This window comes from Vipera berus (assembly GCF_964194415.1).
Source record: "Vipera berus genome assembly, chromosome: 4".
Taxonomy (NCBI): Eukaryota; Metazoa; Chordata; class Lepidosauria; order Squamata; family Viperidae; genus Vipera; species Vipera berus.
The window spans coordinates 121,053,225-121,067,338 of record NC_138206.1 but is presented as its reverse complement, the minus strand read 5'-3'; positions in this window follow the sequence as shown (position 1 = coordinate 121,067,338).

The window sequence follows — 14,114 nt, the reverse complement described above, 5'->3', positions numbered from 1 at the left end:
CTCTCAAAAAAATTCTTTTTACAATCTTCTCCAGCTTTTCTCTCTGTAGTTCTGAATAGTTAGTTAGGCCATACAGTACTGGAAGTACTGTAGTCAATTAGGGTGTTTGCAGATGCAAAAGAACCTAGAGCCATAAATTCCTCCAGCTCGGTTTGAATTCTTTGCGTATTGCAAAGTGCACAAAGTTGGATCTAGTGCTGATCCAGTTTAAGGAGAAAAAAAGTCACTTTGGCTTGATCGAAGGAGAATGAAAGACCTTTTCAGACTGAGATGCTACAGAATCCTGCCACAGTGCAAATTGGCAAGAACTATTTACAATGGGCAGCCATGTGCAAACAACATTTCTGCTTGATATGGAGAAGATCCCTAAAGGAGACAGAAGGATAGAGAAAGTTTGGAAGTTTTTCTGGTTTGGCTAGTATGACTTCTATGAATCAAAAACAGAGAAAAGGCTGGAAACCATTCGAGCTGCTGACTTCTTGTCCCAAACAAAATGGCTGGGTGACTTTGGGCCAATCACCAGGAGACTGTGAGTGCTAGTCCCGCCTTAGGCATGAAAGCCAGCTGGGTGACTTTTGGCCAATCACCAGGAGGATGTGAGTTCTAGTCCCTCCTTAGACATCAAAGCCAGCTGGGTGACTTTGGGCCAATCACCAGGAGACTGTGAGTGCTAGTCCCGCCTTAGGCATGAAAGCCAGCTGGGTGACTTTTGGCCAATCACCAGGAGGATGTGAGTTCTAGTCCCTCCTTAGACATCAAAGCCAGCTGGGTGACTTTGGGCCAATCACCAGGAGACTGTGAGTGCTAGTCCCGCCTTAGGCATGAAAGCCAGCTGGGTGACTTTTGGCCAATCACCAGGAGGATGTGAGTTCTAGTCCCTCCTTAGACATCAAAGCCAGCTGGGTGACTTTGGGCCAATCACCAGGAGACTGTGAGTGCTAGTCCCGCCTTAGGCATGAAAGCCAGCTGGGTGACTTTTGGCCAATCACCACAAGGATGTGAGTTCTAGTCCCTCCTTAGACATCAAAGCCAGCTGGGTGACTTTTGGCCAATCACCAGGAGGATGTGAGTTCTAGTCCCTCCTTAGACATCAAAGCCAGCTGGGTGACTTTGGGCCAATCACCAGGAGATGGTGAGTTCTAGTCCCACCTTGGGCATGAAAGCCAGCTGGGTGACTTTGGGCCAATCACCAGGAGAATGTGAGTTCTAGTCCCTCCTTAGACATGAAAGCCAGCTGGGTGACTTTGGGCCAATCACCAGGAGACGGAGAGTTCTAGTCCCACCTTAGACATAAAAGACTTTGGGCCAATCACCAGGAGAATGTGAGTTCTAGTCCTGCCTTAGGCATGAAAGCCAGCTGGGTGACTTTGGGCAAATTACCACGAGGATGTGAGTTCTAGTCCCTCCTTAGACATCAAAGCCAGCTGGGTGACTTTGGGCCAATCACCAGGAGAATGTGAGTTCTAGTCCTGCCTTAGGCATGAAAGCCAGCTGGGTGACTTTGGGCAAATCACCAGGAGACGGTGAGTTCTAGTCCCACCTTGGGCATGAAAGCCAGCTGGGTGACTTTGGGCCAATCACCAGGAGACTGGGAATTCTAGTTCCACCTTGGGCATGAAAGCCAACTGGATTATCTTGGACCAGTCTCTCTCCCAGAGTTGTCAGTATGGAGAGAATGGAAAGGGAAAGGTGTATTGGATATATTTATTGCCTTAAGTTGCTTGTAGAAATAATAAAGGTGGGAGACAAATAAATGCTGGCTTTTTATACAGAAACACTGAGTTTTATCCCCATAGCTCTCTGCAACCTCCCTTTGTGTTTATTGCTCAAAAGCTGGATTGCAACAGAGGATCTTGATTTTTCGTGACACGCAAGATACACACACATATTCACCCCGGAGACGCTCTGGTAATCAGCTAGGTTTTAAAAACTTCGGGGTGTGTGTGTGTGTGTGTGTGTCTGAGATCCGATTTGTCTAAAACCCATTTATCTAAACTCGCAAAGCAAAATCTACTTCTTTATTCTTCCACTTTAAAAAGGTGGACAAATTTAACCCTCTGGAAAACTGCCAGCCGGATCCTGTAAATAGGGGAGGTGTCTTATTTCCATGTTTTTCCAGCTGGAATAAAATCCTGCCGTTTGAGAATCAGCAGGTTTCATTCCATTCGCATAAGTTATCTTCAAAAGGATCGGAGGGACCATGAGTCTCCGTTTTCTGGATAGCCGGTGGCAGAAAACTGCCTCTCCATAGCAACGGTGGCGATCCGTCGAAAGCAAACATCAATGCCTCCATTAGCAATTTCATATCCTTAAGAATAAAAGGCAGTTGGGTGACATTTTGGCTTCATTAGATGTTTTCATTTTCGCAAGGCGCGTTTGCGGCCTTTTTCCTCCATCGCCGTTTCTCGTGAAAAGTCGAAGCAAAATAATGATTCATTCCTTTGGCCACAAGAAGCAGCAAGGAAGAGCTCTCGTTCTCCTAGAAATAACCTTTAAAAGGCTGCTAAAACAGCTTCTGAGTCGGAAAAGGAGAAAGGGAGGCAAAAAAAAAAATCCCCAACAAATCCCAGCAGCAAAAGAATTTTGCAGAATTTTGCCCTGGTTTTATTTTTTTTATTTAGCGTATGGATTCTATAAGTATAGTCCTTAACCTATTACCGGGATGCAGCCAAGAACCTCAGAGGGAAATTCATGTCGGTTACTAAGCAGGCCATTATGTCTCTGAGTTGATTTTACAACCTGCTTTGTGCAGTGGTTGTTAAACAAGTCGCCGTGGGTGTTAAGCAAACCCTTTGTCTGCAAATAGGCCTTTCTCACTGAAAACCAGAAATAAACCCCAGTTGCCAGCGAAAAAAGTCATAAACCTTGAGACACTGCAAACCACGGTAAATGTGAGCCAGTTGCCAATTGCCAAAAATGTGATCATGTGACCAGGGAGTTAGCCATTGGATTTGGGTTTTCCTTTCTTTGGATCTGTTGTGACTTCAAACAGTCACTAAGCGACCGGTCGTAATTTGAGGACTACGTGTATCTACATGCAACATATTTATAAAGAGGTGCAGGGCTGCCATCTTGACTTTTTTGACCACCACAGGAGAGAACTTTATTCATCACTTGGCTTGTTAGAGGAGGTCTAGGACAGCTTTGTCCAGCCAATTTGCCACAGTCAACTTGCCGCAGCCAACTTGCTGTGGTCAACTTGGATGGACATGGTCAACTCACCATAGCCAACTTGCTATGGTCAACTCAACATGGCCAACTTGCTATGGTCAAGTCAACATGGCCAACTTGCTATGGTCAAGTCAACATGACCAACTTGCTGTGGTCAACTTGGTTGGCCATGGTCAACTTGCTATGGTCAACTCAATATGGCCAACTTGCTATGGTCAACTCAACATGGCCAACTTGCTATGGTCAACTCAACATGGCCAACTTGCTGTGGTCAACTTGGTTGGCCATGGTCAAGTTGCTATGGTCAACTCGCCATGGTCAACTTGCTATGGTCAACTCACCATGGTCAACCTGCTATGGTCAACTCACCATGGCCAACTTGCTATGGTCAACTCACCATGGTCAATTTGCCATGGTCAACTCACCATGGGACAACTTGCTACAGGACAAGAGTTGCACTAATATTGAAAAAATAAAAACATTAAAGAAAGAATGCGAAGGTGGGACAAAATGAAGTGTGAATGACACATTTAAAAAAAATAAAAAAAAAATTAAATACTTAAATGGAATGGTTGAATTGTTGTGCACCAAGTCGCCCCATTCCGTCTCAGAGGCTGGAGGGTGCCGGTTTTATCGAAATGTTTTAAAAGTCAGCAGGTTTCGTTTCTGGATGTGTTTTTTTTTGTTGTTGTTTTTTACCATTTTTGGTGGTGGAACTGATTCAGTTCAGTCAACCACAAGAACTCTGTGGATTCTCCCAGCTGGCACCTTATAATTTAACACAGGACTGAACAGTTGTTTGCTTTGTGCCCAGCCAATTCTGAGCGGTTTACCGTCGCTGCAAATTACAGGCCCCAGTTTGTATCATCATTAAACACTTTCTGAGGAATACAAATGGCCAGATGCAGATTTGTTAGAGCTATGGCCTTTTGTGGTCAAGTTCTTAGGCTAAAACCTGTCAACCCTCAGTTCGGGAAGCTCATGGTCTGAACTTGAACCCGTCACTGTCAGTCCAGCCTACCTCGTGAGACGGATGTGCAGGAATTTTGTAGAGGAAGACAGGCTAAATATGCTGTTTTTTAGGCCCTGGAGGGAAAGGGTTTAAATCTAATGAACGGAGCAAGTTAGAAATATTCATACTGAGAATACGGGTTAAAGATTTTTCATCTTTATAGCCAAGCACACTTACAATAATCATTTACGTACTTCTTAACTATTCTTTATTCTTTATTATGGCCTTATTGGTAAAAAGAAAGAGGAAGGAAGGAAGGAAGGAAGGAAGGAAGGAAGGAAGGAAGGAAGGAAGGAAGGAAGGAAGGAAGGAAGGAAGGAAGGAAGGAAGGAAGGAAGGAAGGGTCTGTATCCGTTGAAGACCCTTTGTATAAAGGGAAGACTCTGCTGCTGTGTTCTCTCTTCTGTTTCCTGCCGTAATTGTGGTTTCTTGGAGCCTGCTGTATTAGCACGTGTATGCATATTATTCCTGGTGTATGATAGTAGATAGTGTAAGATAAACCACCATTTAATATAGACCACTGTTTACTGTATTTACTCTTGGGTTATCTCAGCGCAATAAGACTGTGCACGCTCTGACATGCATACCGTACCCAAAGTTGTGATTGGCATGCCAGATGCACAATATTTCATCGCTGCCATCAAGGGATCTCAAACCAGGGAAATCTGTTGGCCCCAGACGGCACAGGAAGCCCCATTCTTCACGGCCATTTGAGCAAATCATTGCAAGCCCCTAATTTGCATTAACTTTCCTGAGCCTGCCTGGATGCCAGCAAAATTGTTTTAATCACAGCTTCTGGGGTTGCCAGATTCTCATTGTGCCAGGGGGAAACAGCCCAACACAATGACGATGTGTTGAGTGTTACTTGACTTTAAACATTAACCTGGAACAATCTTTCCCAATACTTACAGTCAGTTGAGCCATTTTTTTTTCTCTTTAAAACCTTTAAAATTTGCCTTAGGACGTCAGAATTTTAATAATAATAATAATAATAATAATAATAATAATAATAATAATAATAATAATAATAATAATAATAATGATGATGATGATGATGATGATGATGATGATGAGGAGGAGGAGGAGGAGGAGGAGGAGGAGGAGGAGGAGGAGGAGGAGGAGGAGGAGGAGAACAAGAAGGAGGAGGAGGAGGGAAGGAAGGAAGGAAGGAAGGAAGGAAGGAAGGAAGGAAGGAAGGAAGGAAGGAAGGAAGAAAGAAAGAAAGAAAGAAAGAAAGAAAGAAAGAAAGAAAGAAAGAAAGAAAGAAAGAAAGAAAGAAAGAAAGAAAGAAAGAAAGAAAGAAAGAAAGAAAGAAGTTGGAAGGGACCTTGGAGGTCTTCTAGTCCAACCCCCTACTCAAGGGGAAAGTTGACATTTTAGAATTGCAATTGTTTTAAGCAGGTTTTAGGATTATTGGTAAGGAAAGTAGGAAGGGTGTATTAAAATGTGTATATTAAATAAAAATATGCATGTAGTTTGTTGCCATCACTCTATTTCCGATGCAGTTTTTGGAAAATGTATTTACTGGTTTGAATGACTTGAAGACCATCTGCTTAATTGCATGGATAGAGTGATGGATGGATATAGATGGATGGATATGGATGGATGGAGAAAGAAAGAAAGAAAGAAAGAAAGAAAGAAAGAAAGAAAGAAAGAAAGAAAGAAAGAAGAGAGAGAGAGAGAGAGAGAGAGAGAGAGAGAGAGAAAGAAAGAAAGAAAGAAAGAAAGAAAGAAAGAAAGAAAGAAAGAAAGAAAGAAAGAAAGAAAGAAAGAAAGAAAGAAAGAAAGAAAGAGAGAGATAAGTAGATAGACAGACAGATAGATAGATAGATAATGGATGCACAGAGATAGATAGACAGACAGAAAGAAAGAAAGAAATAGACAAGTAGACAGATAGATAGATTATGGATGGATGGATGGATGGATGGATAGATAGATAGATAGATAGATAGATAGATAGATAGATAGATAGCCTTTATTTTCATTTTTTACTGTGAGCACACTGGCACACATTAAAAATGAAATTCTGTGGCTTGCTCTCAAAGGTGTACGCATACATAACATGACATAAACATGCTATATACAACATATGTATATACCTACACCCTTACATATAGATACACATAAATATTAATGATAATACTGCCAGTTTCCTCCTGATGAACATAGTTAAGTTCTTTACTTGGTGTATTAAATATACCAACATCTATACCCTACACTTTCTACCCAGATGGGAATGGCGCTTACGGGTTTCTGAATGTTTTGTTCTGCAACCCAACTCAGCCGTTAAGACAAGACGGGAGCTGTGGAAACATCTGTAGCCTCCTACGCCTTGTCAGGAAGGGTGGGTAACGTGGCCTGAACAGACAGGATACAGAGACAAGAAACTTAGCTGCACATCTTCAGCACTGGCAGCTTGCAATTGAGCATGAAAACAACTTCCAGCTGTTCTGTTCTGCAGCTGATGTGCAGCCTGTAATTCCCAGGGCCCTCTCATGCCTTGACGTACTCCATCGTTCCTAAGGGGAGGCTGAACTGAAATCGGGGTTAACCTCCCAGCCGAGTTGTTTTGGAGCAAAACTCACCTTTTGTATTAAAGCTGGCATCAGCAGAATTATTATTATTATTGTTGTTGTTGTTGTTGTTGTTGTTGTTATTATTATTATTATTATTATTATTATTATTATTATTATTATTATTATTATTATTATTATTATTATCCAATGGGGGTCTCACGTACCATATGTAAGTGGCTGTTTAGGCTTCCCAAGGCACGATGCGATGGGGATTTACTTCCTATTTACACAGAGCAAGAAGCAGATGTGGAGATAGGAACGGTTGTTTCAACAGAGATACCTTTCGCTGCGGTGGGAAGTGTGCACTGGGCAGGTTTAAAGCCCCACTGTTCCTCCTGTTGCCTCAGGTTTAAAATTGGACTCAGATTGGACATCTTAAACAGCAGTAACAGAATAACAGAGTTGGAAGGGACATTGAAGGTCCTCTAGTCCAACCCCCAGCTCAAGCAGGAGAACCTATACCATTTCAGACAGGTGGTTCTCCAGTCTTCACTTAAAAAGCTCCAGGGATGAAGCACCTACAACTTCTGGAGGCCAACTGTTCCCCTGGTTGATTGTTCTCGCTGTCAGGAAATTTCTCCTCAGTTCTAGGTTGCTTCTCTCCTTGATTAGTTTCCATCCATTCCATCCAAAATCAGAATCCGAAAGAACAGAGCTGGGAGGGACCTTGGAGGTCTTCTAGTCCAACCCTACAGGAGACCCTACACCATCTCAGACAAGTGGCTGTCCAGTCTCTTCTTAAAAACCTTCAGTGATGGAGCACCCACAACGTCTGGTGGCAAGCTGTTCCACTGGTTAATTGTTCTAACTATCAGGAAATTTCTCCTTAGTTCTAGGTTGATTAGTTTCCATCCATTACTTCTTGTCCTGCCTTTGGGCGCTTTGGAGAAGAGCTTGACTCCCTCTCCTTTGGGGCAGCCCCTGAGATATTGGACCACCGCTATCATGTCTTCCCTACTCCTTCTTTTCACTAGACTAGACACCCAATTCTTGCAATTGTTCTTTGTATGTTTCAGGCTAGAGTCCCGTGTGGCTCTTCTCTCCACTCTGTCCAGACCCTCAAAATCTTTTCTATATTGTGATGACCAAAACTGGATGCGGTACTCCAAGTGTTTGTGAAGGAGTGGAGGGTCTTCTGTAGACCCTGTTTACATTAGTTCACTTACTTCCTTCTCTTCCCTTTACTCATCAATCAAATCTCCAATTCTCCACTTCGCTTCATTCTTCCACCAGATAAGATGAATTAAGCCACGGAGAAGACAAAGTTGTTAAGATTTGCGCAACGGGCTTCGAGTGAACTCTCTGGATACCCATGGGGGATTTGTAGCTGAACAAAGCATCCCTTAAAAAATAAACAGCACAAAAAAAAGTGAGGGGGGGGGTAGGAAAAAAAATGGACACTTTGCCTATTGCCCTGCTGTGTTGTCGCTTTTGCTAATTCGAGAGTCATCCAAGCTTGGAACTTTGCCAAAGTTTTCCAAGTCTTTTTTCCTCACTCAGAAATAATGTGGCCGATATTAGGCCTTTCGCTTCTCATGGAAGAAGCTTCTTCAGTTAGGTGGGAAGGGTACCACTTAGTCACACCTCCTGCGGCTTTTCCTTTTCCGCACAGTGGAAATTGTGGCGAGTGTGTTTGAATCTTTGCACTCTGGACCGTGTTCTCTGTGAAAGCTGTGTGGCTCTTAAAAAGGTAAAGGTAAAGGTTCCCCCGCACACGCGTGCTAGTCATTTCCGACTCTAGGGGCCGGTGCTCATCTCCGTTTCATAGCCGAAGAGCCAGCGCTTGTCCGAGGACGTCTCCGTGGTCATGTGGCCGGCATGACTAGACGCCAAAGGCGCACGGAACGCTGTTACCTTCCCACCGTAGTGGTCCCTATTTTTCTACTTGCATTTTTATGTGCTTTCGAACTGCTAGGTTGGCAGAAGCTGGGACGAGTAACAGGCGCTCACTCTGTTACGCGGCACTCGGGATTCGACCCGCCAAACTGCCGACCTTCTGATCGACAAGCTCAGCGTCTTAACCCACTGAGCCACCGCGTCCCTGTGGCTCTAAGGATACCTCAAAAATGTTTGGCAACCAGTGAATCGCTTGATATAAAAAAAAGCAGCCTAAATCTGGACGTCAGAAAACTTGAAAAGTGTCTGCTTCATTGGCTTATGAAGCTCATTTGCCAGGGCTTAGAAGATTCTACCATCTCTTTTCCAGGTGACCTGGGAAATCAAGATTGGTCGCTTTGCTGCTCAGGAAATTAAAGAGGATAACAGATTTCAAAACCTCTGGGAAAATGGTTCCTTGTTTTCGCTCCTGGCAGCAACCCAGAAAATCCTGGCTAGTCAAAAACCACGTATAAAATGTGTGGTTTGGAATATTGCCATCTTGAGGAAGTTATCAACAGCGTTATCTGGAACCGTATATGGTCCAAAGGCAGAAATTAAATTTAACGCAATCTAGCACGCTTGGGTATCCCCTCCAAAGGTGGCTTAGGATTTTAACACATTGGCTCGTTCTGGGATGCGTCCCAATTTGTAAGCAGGGAAATAAAGAAATCGATAGAAACATGTTCACTAATTAAGCCTTTTTTTTTGTAAGAAACGTGTCCAGAACAAATACATTTTGATTTGTGCCTGAAGGAAAAACACTGTATTCCATCATTTAACTGAAGGAATGTGAACCATGGTCTATAACCTTAAAACTCAAATTTTCACATCTCACTTATTGGATCAATTTGTCCCCCAAAGCAAGTTACACCAAGCAGCAATTTACTGATCAACCAGCAGTGTTCTGCTAGCTGTGTATCTCACTCCCAGACAAATGGGTTGAGTTTTTTCTTCCCTTCGCAAAATTATTGACAAATAACTATAGCTTGACTGTTCTCTCAGGGCAAATGGGCTTCCACGATCCACGCTGTTCAACTCAGCTGGCTGGGGAATTCTGGGAGTTGAAGTCCACAGGTCTTAAGGTTGCCACGTTTGGAGACCTCTGCTCTAAGATTTTAAAGAATTTAATTGCAAAGGTGAAGAGAGCACTCATCCGGTTATTTCCATTTCCACTGGGTACTGCTTGAGGGCAATATTCAGGTTGGATAAGAGGGAACATGTCTGAAAGATAATCAGGATTCTGGATTCTAAGCAACCCTGTTAAGTATTTTGATGTGGTGAGGGGACTCAGGGGTCACAATGATCCCGAAATCATTGCGAGCAATTAGCTCACATGGTGTAACAAGATGGTGGGTTTCTTGTCACTGTGAGTTGTGGCGGGGGAGAGCTCAGCCAATCTCAATGTATACATGTTGTACTTTGATGTATATTATGTATGTATGTATGTATGTATGTATGTGTGTATGTATGTATGTATGTTGTATGTATTCTTAATAATTTTAAAAATACAAATCCCAGGCATATTTACTTAAAGTATAAAATCTTCGAACACCGGGATGGATAAAAAATAAATAAAAGATACGCTTTAAATGGTTACTTTTTATTGCTTATTATGACCTTTTAGCAATAAACAACTGTTTTTTTATCCACCCAGGTGTTCAAAATTTTATACTTTTAAGTATGTTGTGTGTGTGTGTGTGTGTATAAAATCAGATTATATACATAACGTCTATCTGTATCTCATTTATCTATCATTTATCTATTATCTATCTATCTGTTATCTATCATCTCTTTATCTACCCATCTATCTGTAATCTATTTATCTTTATCTCCATTTCTACCATCTCTATATTTCTGTCTTCTATCATCCATCATCTATTTATGTTGTTGTTATCTGTGAAGTCGTGTCCGACCCATCGCGACCCCATGGACAACGTTCCTCCAGGCCTTCCTGTCCTCTACCATCTTCTGGAGTCCATTTAAGCTCACGCCTCCTGCTTCAGTGACTCCATCCAGCCACCTCATTCTCTGTCGTCCCCTTCTTCTATTGCCCTCAACCTTTCCCAGCATGAGGCTCTTCTCCAGTGAGTCAAGGTATCTATCTATATTTATCATCTATTTATCTATATCTCCATATCTATCTGTACCCTATCTATCTATCTATCATCTATCTATCTATCTATCTATCTATCTATCTATCTATCTATCTATCTATCTATCTATCTATCTATCTATCTATCTATCTATCTATCTATCTAATCTATCTATCTATCTATCATCTATCTATCTATCTAAAGGTAAAGGTAAAGGTTCCCCCGCACATGCGTGCTAGTCGTTTCCGACTCTAGCGGCCGGTGCTCATCTCCGTTTCAAAGCCGAAGAGCCAGCGCTTGTCCGAGGACGTCTCCGTGGTCATGTGGCCGGCATGACTAGACGCCAAAGGCGCACGGAACGCTGTTACCTTCCCACCATAGTGGTCCCTATTTTTCTACTTGCATTTTTACGTGCTTTCGAACTGCTAGGTTGGCAGAAGCTGGGACGCGTAACAGGCGCTCACTCTGTTACGTGGCACTCGGGATTCGACCCGCCGAACTGCCGACCTTCTGATCGACAAGCTCAGCGTCCTAACCCACTGAGCCACCGCGTCCCTTTATCTATCTATCTATTATCTATCTATCTATCATCTATCTATCTATCTATCTATCTATCTATCTATCTATCTATCTATCTATCTATCTATCTATCTATCTATCTATCTCTGTCTATTTATCCTCTATCTATATCTACCATCTAGCCGCATCTGTTAAGTATCCATCTATCTGCTGTGTCTCCTGGCTCACGCATATATTTTGCCAGTGTTCATGCACTAATGGCTGGTAAAAGAACTTCACTCCCAATATTATAAAGGCCCAGAATTCATCTGCATAAACTGTGGGATTGCATTGCATAAAAGGACATTTTAATGCCAAGTATTTCTGGATGAAGCTGAAAGGTTGTTGTTTTTTTTAATCAAGGCAAACTGTTTCGTTGCCTTGATGGGGGAAAAAAACCCCCTATTTTAGTGCATCTTTTGATATTATTTGCCGAGTCAAGACACCTTGGGATCCGCGGTGTGTTTACTGGCATATCTAAGCTGCAACCAAGAGTACTTTTGCAGTTCATCAACTGCAGGGCCGGATATGACAACGCGGCCACAATCACAACGCCAATAAGCGCCACCTGTCAAAATGCGGTGTCTTCAGAGTAGCCCCGCTATTAGAAATATGGGGCTCTGCCACCCCTTCATTTAGCAACAAGACCACTTTCCAGACGTAGCTCGTGGTGTCGCTCCTTGTCACCTGGTCAGGGTGAAGTGAAACCAGGCAACGCCGCTTTGTTACATAACTGAGGACTCCCAAACATTACTACTCTAAGCCAAGGTGCGCCGGCTCCATTATTTCAGTTTCTTCTGCATCAAAGCAATTCTGACTCGCCTTTATGGCTGTGCAGATGAATTGGAAAACGGTTCAGTTTCCATTGACCTGTTTTTATTTCCGTAGAAATTACAGGTAGTCCTTGACTTACGACCGTAATGCAGCCCACAACTTCTGTCACTAAGCAAGACGTTTAGTAAGTGAATTTTGCCCCCAATTTACGACTTTTCTTGCCACAGTTCTTAAGTGAGTCACACGGTCGTTAAGTGAATCTGGCTTCCCCATTGGCTTTACTTGTCCAAAGGTCGCAAAAGGGGATCACGTGACATGGCAACCGTCCTAAGTACATGCCAGATGCCAAGTGTCTGAATTTTGATCACGTGACCACGAGGACGCTTCATGCTGGTCATAAGTGTAAAAAACATTCATAAGTCACTTGTTTTAGTGCCGTTGTAACTTCGACCAGTAAATGAATGGTTGTAAGTCCAGAACAACCTGTAAACATTTATTTAATTTTACTTTTCTTTTACCTGACTTGTTAGCAAACAACCTTGTTCATTAATTGCGCTGGAAAAGCGGAAATATTTAGTAAAGAAGGCACCTTGCTACAATAAAACAACATTAACACTCTAACGCCACCATTCTCATTTCTTTTTTTCAAAGTCTCAAGCAAAAAAGGACCTTTGCTTTTAGATTTGTGACTCCTTTTCACAACTTATGTTGCAAGAGGTTAAAGCTACAGGTAAGTCCTCGACTTACAACACTTCATTTAGTGACCCTTCTGAGCAGGGAGTTGGACTAGAAGACCTCCAAGGTCCCTTCCATTTTCTTCTTCTTCCTTCTTTTCTTCTTCTCTTTCTCCTTCTCTTTTTCCTCTTATCATTATTATTATTGTTACAACGGCACTGAAAAAGTGTCTTACGACCGTTTTTTTCACTTACAACCGCTGGAGCATCCCATAGTCACGTGATCAGAATTCAGATACTTGACAATCGACTCACATTTATGACGGTTGCAATGTCCCGGGGTCACATGATCCCCTTTTGTGATCTTCTGACGAGCAACGGGGAAGCCAGATTCACTTAACAACTGCGTTATCAACAGCTGCAGTGATTCACTTAACAACTGTGGCAAGGAAAGTGGGCCAGACTCGCTTAACAAATGACTCACTTGGCGACAGAAACTTTGGGCTCAACCGATGGAATTAAATCACCTTTGGAGAGCAACTGGAGATCCTTTCAAGCTTATCCTAATTTAAACGGGGATCTTATTTATAAACTGAGCAGGACTGCAAAAAACAAAACAAAAACCCAACCTTTTTCAACCTTGGAAGCGGAAGAATGAAAAATAGGCAGATAAAAAAAATGAAGTTGGAAACCAAGAGGCAAACGTATAATTCACCCGTAACAGCAGCTCATTTATTATCACAAAAGGGGGGAATGTTAAAGCACAGAAGGGACGGCAACCATTTTGTAGACGTGGGTTTTCATTTTTACCTCAGCTTCTGACAAAGAGTTTCCCCTCCGCCACACAAGCAAGGATTCCCCTGGGAATTTGCAGCCGGCATCATCTCACAAAAATCCGCCGAAAATAATATTTTCATGGCTTAATGGAGCAATTTTGCTTTGGGGGAAAGAAGGCAGATTGCATGGAGGTTATGAAACGAGGTGTGTGTGTGTGTGTGTGTGTGTGTGTGTCTTCAAGTTGTTGTTTTCCCCACTGACACCTGCCTCATTAGTGAAAGTAAATCAAGACCTTTCCGTTGAGCATGGCAAATCTGTACCCATCACTGAACCGAGGACATCTTTCCATCCGAGACAAAAATATGGAAAAAAACAAAAAAACATCACTGGAGAGTTTGCATGTTGTCGAAAAACCTCACAAATATGAATATCTTATTTTTAAATGAAGTAACCGAGTGTCAAAGGTAGGGGGAAAAAATACATCAGTTCAGATTATCATGAATACGGGTGGTCCTTGATTTACGGCCGCCTCTTTAGTGACCGTTTGATGGCATCAAAAAGAGTGGCCGGTTTTCACACTTACGACCGTGGCACAGGATCA